The following is a 10693-nucleotide window of genomic DNA, read 5'->3' as shown; positions in this document are numbered from 1 at the left end:
GCAACTAGCAACGCTATAAGAGGGGCTGAGCAAAAGCGGTGACATAGCCAAACAACGTTTGCTAGGACAGGATGGTTAGAGGTTTGATAGGGCAATAGGGAGGCATGATAAACAATGGCAGGTAGAGCTAACATAGCGATAGAGCGAGTACTAGCAAGCAAAGATAGAAGTGATATCGAAGGTATGGTCATCTTGCCTGCAAGGTTCTCAGAGTTGTCGAAGGCTTGATCCTCGTAAGCGTTCTCAACAGGTTCCTCATGCACGTACTCGTCTCCCGGCTCTACCCAAAGCAAGAACACAAGCAAAGGAACCACAATAAATCATAGTGCAACGCACAAGCAACATGATGCAATACATGTCATGATATGCGAGATGTGATATGCAATGCGTATGCGTGCTTCGGGAGGAAAAAGGATGAACAAGGCATCAACTTGGCAAACCAAGTATGCCGCTGGAAAGATGAGATGATTTCGGTTGAAATCGATATAAGGATCACCGGAAACGGATGCACGGTTTGCAAATGGCAAGCAAAATAAGAATGGCGCAAAGCTGCGATTAACAGCACGATGCTACTTAGCATGCAACAAGAAACTATGCTATAATACTCCAACATAAAAACAAAATATATGGAAGTGATCTACAGGAGATGCTTAACGAAAGAAGAACACTGAGCTACGGCTAAATCACATCATAACAGGTTCAAACAAGCATGGTGAAAGTGCAAAAAATATCAGGTTGGACATGGCATAAACAGCATCACGAAGCAATGTTCAGAGCAGGTTATCAACATGCTACAGGAACTTATAATAGCAAAATAAGGCATGGCATGAATCTACTCAAAGCATAGATCAAAAGTCCCTTACTGACCATAAGCCAAAAAGGATCAGAAAATATGATGGCACCCATGTGAACATAGCAAGTTTTTATTAACAGTTCCAGACTTATTGAAGTTTCAGGACATGGCAAAAACAGATTCATGTTGGCATGTTAACAAGCTTGTTTACCTCAAAATAAAACATATCATGTCAGGAGCTTAATTCCAGAAGCAAGTAGGCATGGTGAAGAGCATGTTCATGTGCAAAACTACCTCATAGCATAATTGCATAAATATACACATGAAAGACAAAACAACAACATGATGTAAAATGACATATTCATGAACTTTCTCAAATGCAGAAACTAATGTCACCACTGGATTGGTGGGATTTTTCTACCCCAAAAACATATATAATATGTTGTGGTTGCTGTAGAAAAATCATCACGAGTGCAATAAGTTAAAACCTGCCCTAAATGGAAACCTCAACATATGCCAAATCTGGCATGTTCCGAATTGGAATAAAACAGAAGTCATGCGGGGAAAACTAGGTGTACCCAAGCTGTACCGAGCCGTTAGACTGACTGGTAGGGCCGTGGTCCACGTGGCTGGGTATGTGGATGACAATGGGACCAAGGCGTCATAGTCACAGTGAAAATAAAAGCCACCACTAAAAAAACGTGGAACCTCGGACTCGAACCCAAGTCTCCTAGGTAGGAAAGAGGCAGGCTAACCAGTGCGCTAGAGGGAGGTGTGTGTACCCAGAGAGGCGCCTGGCTCCTTTTGAACCAGGGCCAGAAGGCCGAGCCTTTGGTGTTGGCAACACAGAAATCACCGGCGCCTGCGTTGACGAGCGAGAAGGCGACGGCTTGCGATGCAGAGCAGCAGCGGGCCTGCGGGAAGTGCAAGGGAGTGCAGTTGTAGGGGTGCGCGAGCAAACGCTCGAGCACGAGCTCGCGGAACGCAAGCGGCGTGTGCACGTGCAGCAGCAAAACATGCGCAACTAAAACTACAGAGATCTACAGAGCACCGAGAGCACGGGAAAGATTGAATCAAAGCAGCGCCTACGGTGATCTATTGACGACAGGAAGGAGCAGGGAGGAAGTTGGGAATACCTCCTTACCCTAGGACAAGAAGACGATGACGGAGACGAGCCTGCGGCGACGCGGACAAGCTCTGAACCTGGCGGGGCTGCTGTCCGCGAAGCAGGGGAGGAAGAGGACGACGGGGAAGTAGCCGGACTTGGTGTCTTCTGCCTTGGTTCACAGCAGGAAGAAGACGATGACGATCACCCGGAGCGTTTGGAGGGAGGTGGGGCGCTGCTGGCGGATCCTACGCCGGGGATGAGCTCCAGCTCGCCTCGGCCATGATGCGGGCGACGGCTATGGGGCACGAGCGAGGACTTACCGGGCGGCGGCGAAGGAAGGAGAGGAGGGGGATCGGTTGAGGGGAGACCCTAGGGCACCGGGGACAACTTTATAGGGGTCTAGGGACGAGCTCCGGCCGTCAAATCATCTGGCGTGCCGACGTGTCTCCTCTGGATGTCCTGCTGTACAGGAGGACGATGCAACTGTCGCTTGCAGGCTAAAGGGCTGTGGGAGGGCTGCTGGGCCGCGGATGGACTGCTTGCTACTGGGCTGCGCTGCTGCTGGTGCTCTCTCTCTCCCTTTGGCTCTTTCCCATTCCTTTGAACAGTAATAAAAGAGCGAAAAGCACAGAAGGATTGGGGGGGTTTGTGAGAGATATGAAAATATCCTCAGGATTCTGGAATTATTCTCAATTTGATAAAATTGAGTTGGGTATTTTTTTAGAGGTAGAAAAATACAACAAGTTTGAATATAGTTCAAACTTGGAGCATTTTTGAACCTAACCAACACAACTTCAAATGAACTCTAATTTGGCAGAGAGGCTAGGTACATGGTGTTAGAATATTGGGGAAAAGATGAACATTTATGGTGGAGGCAAAATGGCACTCGCAAAGAATGGAAGGAAAAGGGAACGAAGGGGAAGTGATGGTGCAATGGTTTGAAAGGGGGGGTAGAAGGGTCATGCCCATGATGCTCATGGCAACAACATGAATGACAAAATGCAACATGGCAAGCACTAAGCTATGCTTGATATGACCAAGATGCAACATGAGATGGCATGATATGATATGCATGACATGAATAAAATGCAAAACAAAAGACAAAACCCAACCACGGAGGGAATAACATATTACATAGCCGAAAATGGCAAGAGTTGGAGATACAAAGATGGAAAGTTACATCCGAGGTGTTACAACACTCCACCACTACAAGAGGATCTCGTCCCGAGATCTAGGACTGAAAGAACTCAGGATATTCGGAACGTAGGTGATCCTCGTGCTCCCAGGTGGCTTCTCGGTCGGAATGGTGTGACCACTTCACTTTCAGGAATTTGATTGACTTGTTGCGAGTCTTGCGCTCGGTTTCTTCAAGAATAGCAACGGGGTGCTCATGATAAGAGAGATCTTCCTGGAGGTCAATCTCTTCGAAGTTGATAGTGCGCTCAGGAGTCTTGAAGCACTTGCTAAGTTGTGACACGTGAAACACATCATGCACGTTCGTGAAGTTGGATGGAAGCTCAAGTTGATAGGCGAGGTCGCCTCTTTTGCCAATGATCTTGAAAGGACCCACGTATCTAGGGTCAAGCTTCCCTTTGATACCGAAGCGACAAGTGCCTTTCATTGGAGAGACGCGGAGGTAGACATGGTCTTCGATTTCAAAAGCCAAGTCACGGTGCTTTCTATCATAGTAACTCTTTTGTCGCGATTGCGTGGCTTTGAGATTCTCACGAATGACTTTGCACATTTCTTCGGCTTCTGTGATCAAGTCGTTGCCAAGAAGTTGGCGTTCACCTGTCTCAGACCAATTGAGAGGAGTACGTCACTTTCTGCCATAGAGAATTTCGAATGGGGCCTTGCCCGAACTCGCTTGGAAGCTGTTGTTGTAGGAGAACTCGGCATATGGAAGACAATCTTCCCACTTCATACCGAAGGAAATGACACAAGACCTGAGCATATCTTCACTCGCTCGACTTGGCCACTTGTTTGAGGATGGAAAGTTGTGCTGAAACGAATGTTGGTGCCCATGGCCGTCTAAAAGGAGTCCTAGAACTTAGAAGTGAAGATGCTTCCACGATCTGAAGATATCAATTGTGGAATGCCGTGCAAGGAGACAATTCTGGAGGTGTATAGCTCTGCCAGCTGAGCTGCTGTGATAGATTCTTTGATAGGAAGAAAATGAGCCACTTTGGTAAGCTTGTCAATGACAACGAAGATAGCATCATTTCCACGCTTGGATTTAGGAAAACCAGTCACGAAGTCCATTTCGATATGATCAAACTTCCATTCCGGAATAGCAAGAGGTTGAAGGAGACCAGCTGGTCGTTGGTGTTCTGCTTTCACTCTTCTGCAGACATCACATTCATTCACGAATTGAGCAACCTCTCGCTTCATTCGAGTCCACCAATATGACTGCTTGAGGTCATGGTACATCTTTGTACTTCCAGGATGAATGGATAGGAGGGAATTGTGTGCCTCATTCATGATGACTTTTCTCAGATCGCCTTTGGGAACCACAATTCGATCCTCGAAGAAAAGACTATCTTTGTCATCCAAGCGATAGCACTTGTATTTGAGAATGCCCTTGTCAATACCACGTTTCACCTTCTTCACCATGGTATCCAGGAGTTGTGCCTCACGAATTTGATCTTCCAAAGTAGGAGAGACTATGAGGTTGGCAAGAAAGCCTTGAGGAACAACTTGAAGATTCAGCTTGCGGAAAGCCTCACAAAGATCCGGTTGAAACGGCTTGAGAATTAGACTGTTGCAATAAGCCTTTCTGCTCAGAGCATCTGCAATCACATTCGCCTTGCCAGGAATATATTCAATACTCGGATTGTACTCTTGAATCATTTCGACCCATTGAGTTTGCCTGAGGTTGAGGTTGGGTTGAGTGAAGATATACTTGAGGCTCTTGTGATCGGTGAAAATGTCCACTTGCCTTCCCAATAAGAGGTGTCTCCATGTTATCAATGCATGGACAACTGCCGCTAACTCAAGATCATGAGTGGGGTAGTTCTTTTCGTTGGGCTTCAACTAACGAGAGGTATAGGCCACAACTTTTTTCTCTTGCATCAACACAGCACCGAGACCTTGAAGGGAAGCATCACAGAATACTTTGAATGGCTTGGATTCATCAGGAGGAGTCAAGACAGGAGCTGCGACTAGCTTCTCTTTGAGGGTGTTGAAAGCGACGTCACACTCAGGCATCCAGACATACTTGACATGCTTCTGAAGGAGGTTGGAAAGAGGCTTTGCAATCTTAGAGAAGTTCCCAATGAATCTTCGGCAATAGCTTGCAAGACCAAGAAAACTGCGGAGCTATTTGACATTCTGAGGAGGTTCCCAATTCAGAACTGCAGAAACCTTCACGGGATTAACAGCAATGCCCTTGGCAGAGATGATATGGCCAGATATGGCCAAGGTAAAGAACTTCATCAAGCCAGAACTCACATTTGGAAAACTTCGCATAGAACTGATGCTCTCTAAGCTTGTCGAGCACCAATCGCAAATGTTTGGCATGATCCTGCTTATTCTTGGAGAAGACTAAAATATCATCGAGATACACCAGAATGAATTCATTGGTGTAGGGGTTGAAGATAAAGTTCATCATGCGAGAGAATGTTGGAGGAGCATTGACAAGGCCGAAAGACATGACAATATATTCATAAGAACCATAGCTTGTTCTGAATGCTGTCTTGGGAATATCTTGTTCACGAATGCGAATCTGATGATAACCCATATGAAGGTCAAGCTTGGAGAATACTTTAGCACCTTTGAGTTGCTCGAAAAGCTCATTGATGTTGGGAAGTGGATACTTGTTCTTGATTGTCTTCTTGTTCAATGGACGGTAATCGACGCAAAGTTGGTCCGTGCCATCCTTCTTCTGGACAAAAAGAACTCCACAACCCCATGGGGATGAACTCGGTCTGATCAAACCCAGACGCTCTTGTTCATCGAGCTGCTTCTTCAATTCCTTCAGCTCCTTGGGTCCAAGCTTGTAAGGACGCTTGCAAACCGGTTCAGTTCCAGGCTCAAGATCAATAACGAACTCGACTGGCCGATGAGGAGGCATACCCAGAAGCTCTTCTGGAAAGACATCTTGGTACTCACAAACGACTGGAATCTGAGAAATAGCATCCAACTCGCCCTTCTCATTGAGAGAAAACAACCGAATGGTTTCATCGCGAGCAGCATAGATGATAACATCCTCAGAAGGGTGTGTCGATTGAATTTGCCTGGCAGCACAATCAAGCTGCGCCTTGTGCTTAGAAAGCCAGTCCATCCCAAGAATTAGATCAATATCAAAATCGCCAAGAACAACTGGAGAAGATAGAAATTTATAGTCACCCATCTTGATGGAAACATCCGGAACCATGTAGCTTGCGTTCATGCTTTTAGCGGGAGAGACAACTGCTAACGGTCTAGGCAATTCTTGGAAAGACAAATCATGCTTAGATGCAAATGGTCTTGAGATTAAACTAAGCGATGCACCAGTGTCAAAAAGAACTTTAGCAGGAATATCATTAACTGGAAGATTACCGATGATCACATCTGAAGAATCCTCTGCCTGAGCTGCATTCATCATGTTCACCTTTGCAAACTTGGAATTATGCTTGACCACTGCATTGCTTGAAGATCTCACAGGAGGAGGAGGAGGAAGGCGCCTTTGATTGAAGCATTTGTTCGCGTAGTGACCTTTCTGCTGGCACTTGTTGCAAGTCACTTCTGAGAGCGGACGATGATAAGGAGCACTTGACCTTGGAGCTTGAGGCTGAGACTTGTTCTGATAGCCTGGGTTGGGTGGGTGGGAAGATCCACGACCACATGAGTTCTTCTGTTGGAAAGGCTGATGAAACGGAGGAGGAGGAAGATAGAACTTCTGCTGCTTAGCTGCCACTTGTGAGGAAGAAGAAGACTGGACTGCATCCCTGATTCTCTTCTTAGAAGCCTCACACTTAAGCTGAGCACCTTCTTGCTTGAGTGCCATATTGTAGAATTGATCAAACTGAGTAGGCTCAACAAGAACGAGAGCTAACTGCAGATCCTCTCTAAGGCCACCTCTGAATTGATAGATCATACTCTTCTCATCTGGAACATCTTGTTTAGCGAAGCGAGTAAGTTTCTGAAACTGCTTGTTGTATTCGTACACTGACATGTTGCCTTGCTTGAGATTGGGGAACTCCTCACGCTTGCTCTCAACAACACTGGTAGGAATGTGGTGAGCTTTAAAGTCCCGAAGAAGTCAGTCCAAGTAATCACTTGACCTCCTCTGGAATCCTTGTATTGCTGGAACCAATCAGCTGCCTGATCCTTGAGCTGAAAAGAAGCGAACTTGACATAGTCCTCAGGCCTGACATTGCTGCATTCAAAATGCTTGTTGATATCCACGAGCCAATCATCGGCGTCTGTGGCTTCGGCACAGTAGCTGAAAGACTTCGGCTGATTTGCAAGGAATTGGTTGAGGGTAGGAAATAGAAGCTGATGATTGAAATGCCCTTGACCTTGATTCCCTTGGTTGCCTTGGCCTTGGTTGCGCTCTTGCATGAGCTGAATCATCATCTGGGCATTGGCGTTTGTGGCTGCCATCAAAGCTTGCCATGCCTCCGGAGGCGGAGGTGGAGGTGGAGGGTTCGCCTGACTCCCATCATTGCGTTCTGTATTCTGACGCGTTGGCAGAGCCATCCTGAAGAGGGTGACATCCGTTAGCATCTTGATAGACAGATAGACAAGTTGAATCAACGGATAGAAATTGCAACATATAGTCTTCACAATAAACATTTGAACAAGGATGAACGAATGAATTCCAAAGCAAACATCACACGCCCATAAAGGTGAGAAGCCACTTGAATAGAGATTGATGAATGAAATAAACAAGGTACAACTGGAATAAATAAGTGGTAAGGATTACCCAATCACAAACCAAATATCTGCGGGAAGAAATGCTAGAGCTACTTGAATCCCACCTATAAACTCCCGAAACTTTCTGGTTATGCAATCTGGTGTTGGGGATACAGGGGAAGCAATATATCTCACCCAAACTAACAATCCCTACATCCAGCTGTATCCATCCGTCAACACATAACCAAGAAATCTTCGAAAATCGTGTACCTCAACCTTCGAAAAGCATCCGTTATATGAGTTATGGCAATACTCCCGAACTCCCGCCCCAATACTGGGTGGCGTCGAGGTTATCTCACCAACAACTGCATAAAAGAGATTTTCGATGTCGGCAAAACTCAGGTATTCCAGAACTGCAACGATAAAATTGTGACGACAACACCTCAGAGCTCAACTCCCCGGGTCAAAGCCACATAATAGACAGGAGGCACCAAGAACAATGTTCTCGTCACAAAACCATCGGAACGATTCCAAGATACCCGCGTGATCCTAAATTTTTTTTAGTGAAATTTGAGAAGAGGACAGTCAAAACATCTACGTCAGGAGACCTCACCAGAGCGATGAAGGGACTGAGGAGTAAAAAGAATCCTACTCTCCGATATATATAATTCTAAGACTCAAAACATTTTTGTTCTAGACTCAACATCGCCAGCAAACAATCAAGCAGGGGGCTCCTAAGTCGGGGATGGCTCTGATTACCAACTTGTAACACCCACGATGCGGCTATATCTCCCACGTGTCAAAGCACGACTTAGAGGCATAACCGCATAGTGGTTTTGTCGCAAGAAGGGTCATCTTCACACAATCCCATGTAATGAACAAGAATAGGATAAAGAGAGTTGGCTTACAATCGCCACTTCACACAATACATAATTTAAGATCATACATCATTCAAAATACATTCATAGACCGGCTACGGTCAAGTTCAAATGAAAAGAAGACAACCCCAAATGCTAGATCCCCGATCGTCCCGACTGGGCTCCTCTACTGATCATCTAGAAACGATACATAGTAACGACCAAGGGCCTCATCAAACTCCCACTTCAGCTCAGTTGCGCCATCTGCGCTGGTATCATCGGCACCTGCATCTGTTTTGGTAGAATCTGTGAGTCACGAGGACTCAGCAATCTCACACCCACGAGATCAAGGCTATTTAAGCTCATAGGCAGGTAAGGGGTAATATGGTGGAGCTGCATCAAGCACTAAGCATATATGGTGGCTAGCATACGCAAGTGAGAGCGAGAAGAGAAGCAACGAATCGGTCGAGAAGCTAGAAGTGATCAAGAAGTGATTCTGAAACTACTTACGTCAAGCATAACACAAACCGTGTTCACTTCCCGGACTCTGTCGGGAAGAGACCATCACGGCTACACACGCGGTTGATGCATTTTAATGAAGTCAAGTGTCAAGTTATCTACAACCAGACATTAACAAATTCCCATCTGCCTCATAACCGCGAGCACGACTTCAGAAAGATTATATACCCTGCAGGGGTGTCCCAACTTAGCCCATCACAAGCTCTCACGGTCAATGAAGGATATACCTTCTCCCTGGAAGACCCGATCAGCCTCGGAATCCCGATTCGCAAAACATTTCGACAATGGTAAAACAAGAGTAGCAAGTCCACCCGCTGTGCCGACAAATCCCGATAGGAGCTGCACATATCTCGTTCTCAGGGCACACCGGATAAGCTAAGCGTACAAGTACCGGCGTAATCCAAGTTGCCAAGGAATGGTCCCGCACGCTGCTCTAGTTTGGACCAACACTCGGAGGAGCACTGGCCCGGGGGGGTAAATAAAGATGACCCTTGGGCTCGCGAAAACCCAAGGGAAAAAGGCTTAGGTGGCAAATGATAAAACCAAAGTTGGGCCTTGCTGGAGGAGTTTTATTCAAAGCAAACTGTCAAGGGGGTCCCATAAATCACCCAACCGTGTAAGGAACGCAAAATCAAGGAACATAACACCGGTATGACAGAAACTAGGGCGGCAAGAGTGGAACAAGTCACCAGGCATAAGGCCGAGCCTTCAACCCTTTACCAAGTATATAAGGTGCATTAATTAAACAAGAGATATTGTGATATCCCAAAATACCAATGTTCCGACCAGGAACGAACTTCATCTTCACCTGCAACTAGCAACGCTATAAGAGGGGCTGAGCAAAAGCGGTGACATAGCCAAACAATGTTTGCTAGGACAGGATGATTAGAGGTTTGACAGGGCAATAGGGAGGCATGATAAACAATGGTAGGTAGAGCTAACATAGCGATAGAGCGAGTACTAGCAAGCAAAGATAGAAGTGATATCAAAGGTATGGTCATCTTGCCTGCAAGGTTCTCAGAGTTGTCGAAGGCTTGATCCTCGTAAGCGTTCTCAACAGGTTCCTCGTGCACGTACTCATCTCCCGGCTCTACCCAAAGCAAGAACACAAGCAAAGGAACCACAATAAATCACGATGCAATGCACAAGCAACATGATGCAATACACGTCATGATATGCGAGATGTGATATGCAATGCGTATGCGTGCTTTGGGAGGAAAAAGGATGAACAAGGCATCAACTTGGCAAACCAAGTATGCCGCTGGAAAGATGAGATGATTTCGGTTGAAATCGATATAAGGATCACCGGAAACGGATGCACGGTTTGCAAATGGCAAGCAAAACAAGAATGGCGCAAAGCTGCGATTAACAGCACGATGCTACTTAGCATGCAACAAGAAACTATGCTATAGCACCCCAACATAAAAACAAAACATATGGAAGTGATCTACAGGAGATGCTTAGAAAAAGAGGAACACTGAGCTACGGCTAAATCACATCATAACAGGTTCGAACAAGCATGGTGAAAGTACAAAAAATATCAGGTTGGACATGGCATAAACAGCATCATGAAGCAAT

This window comes from Triticum aestivum, chromosome 1B, assembly GCF_018294505.1.
Source record: "Triticum aestivum cultivar Chinese Spring chromosome 1B, IWGSC CS RefSeq v2.1, whole genome shotgun sequence".
In the NCBI taxonomy this organism is placed as follows: Eukaryota; Viridiplantae; Streptophyta; class Magnoliopsida; order Poales; family Poaceae; genus Triticum; species Triticum aestivum.
This window is presented reverse-complemented; position numbering follows the sequence as displayed.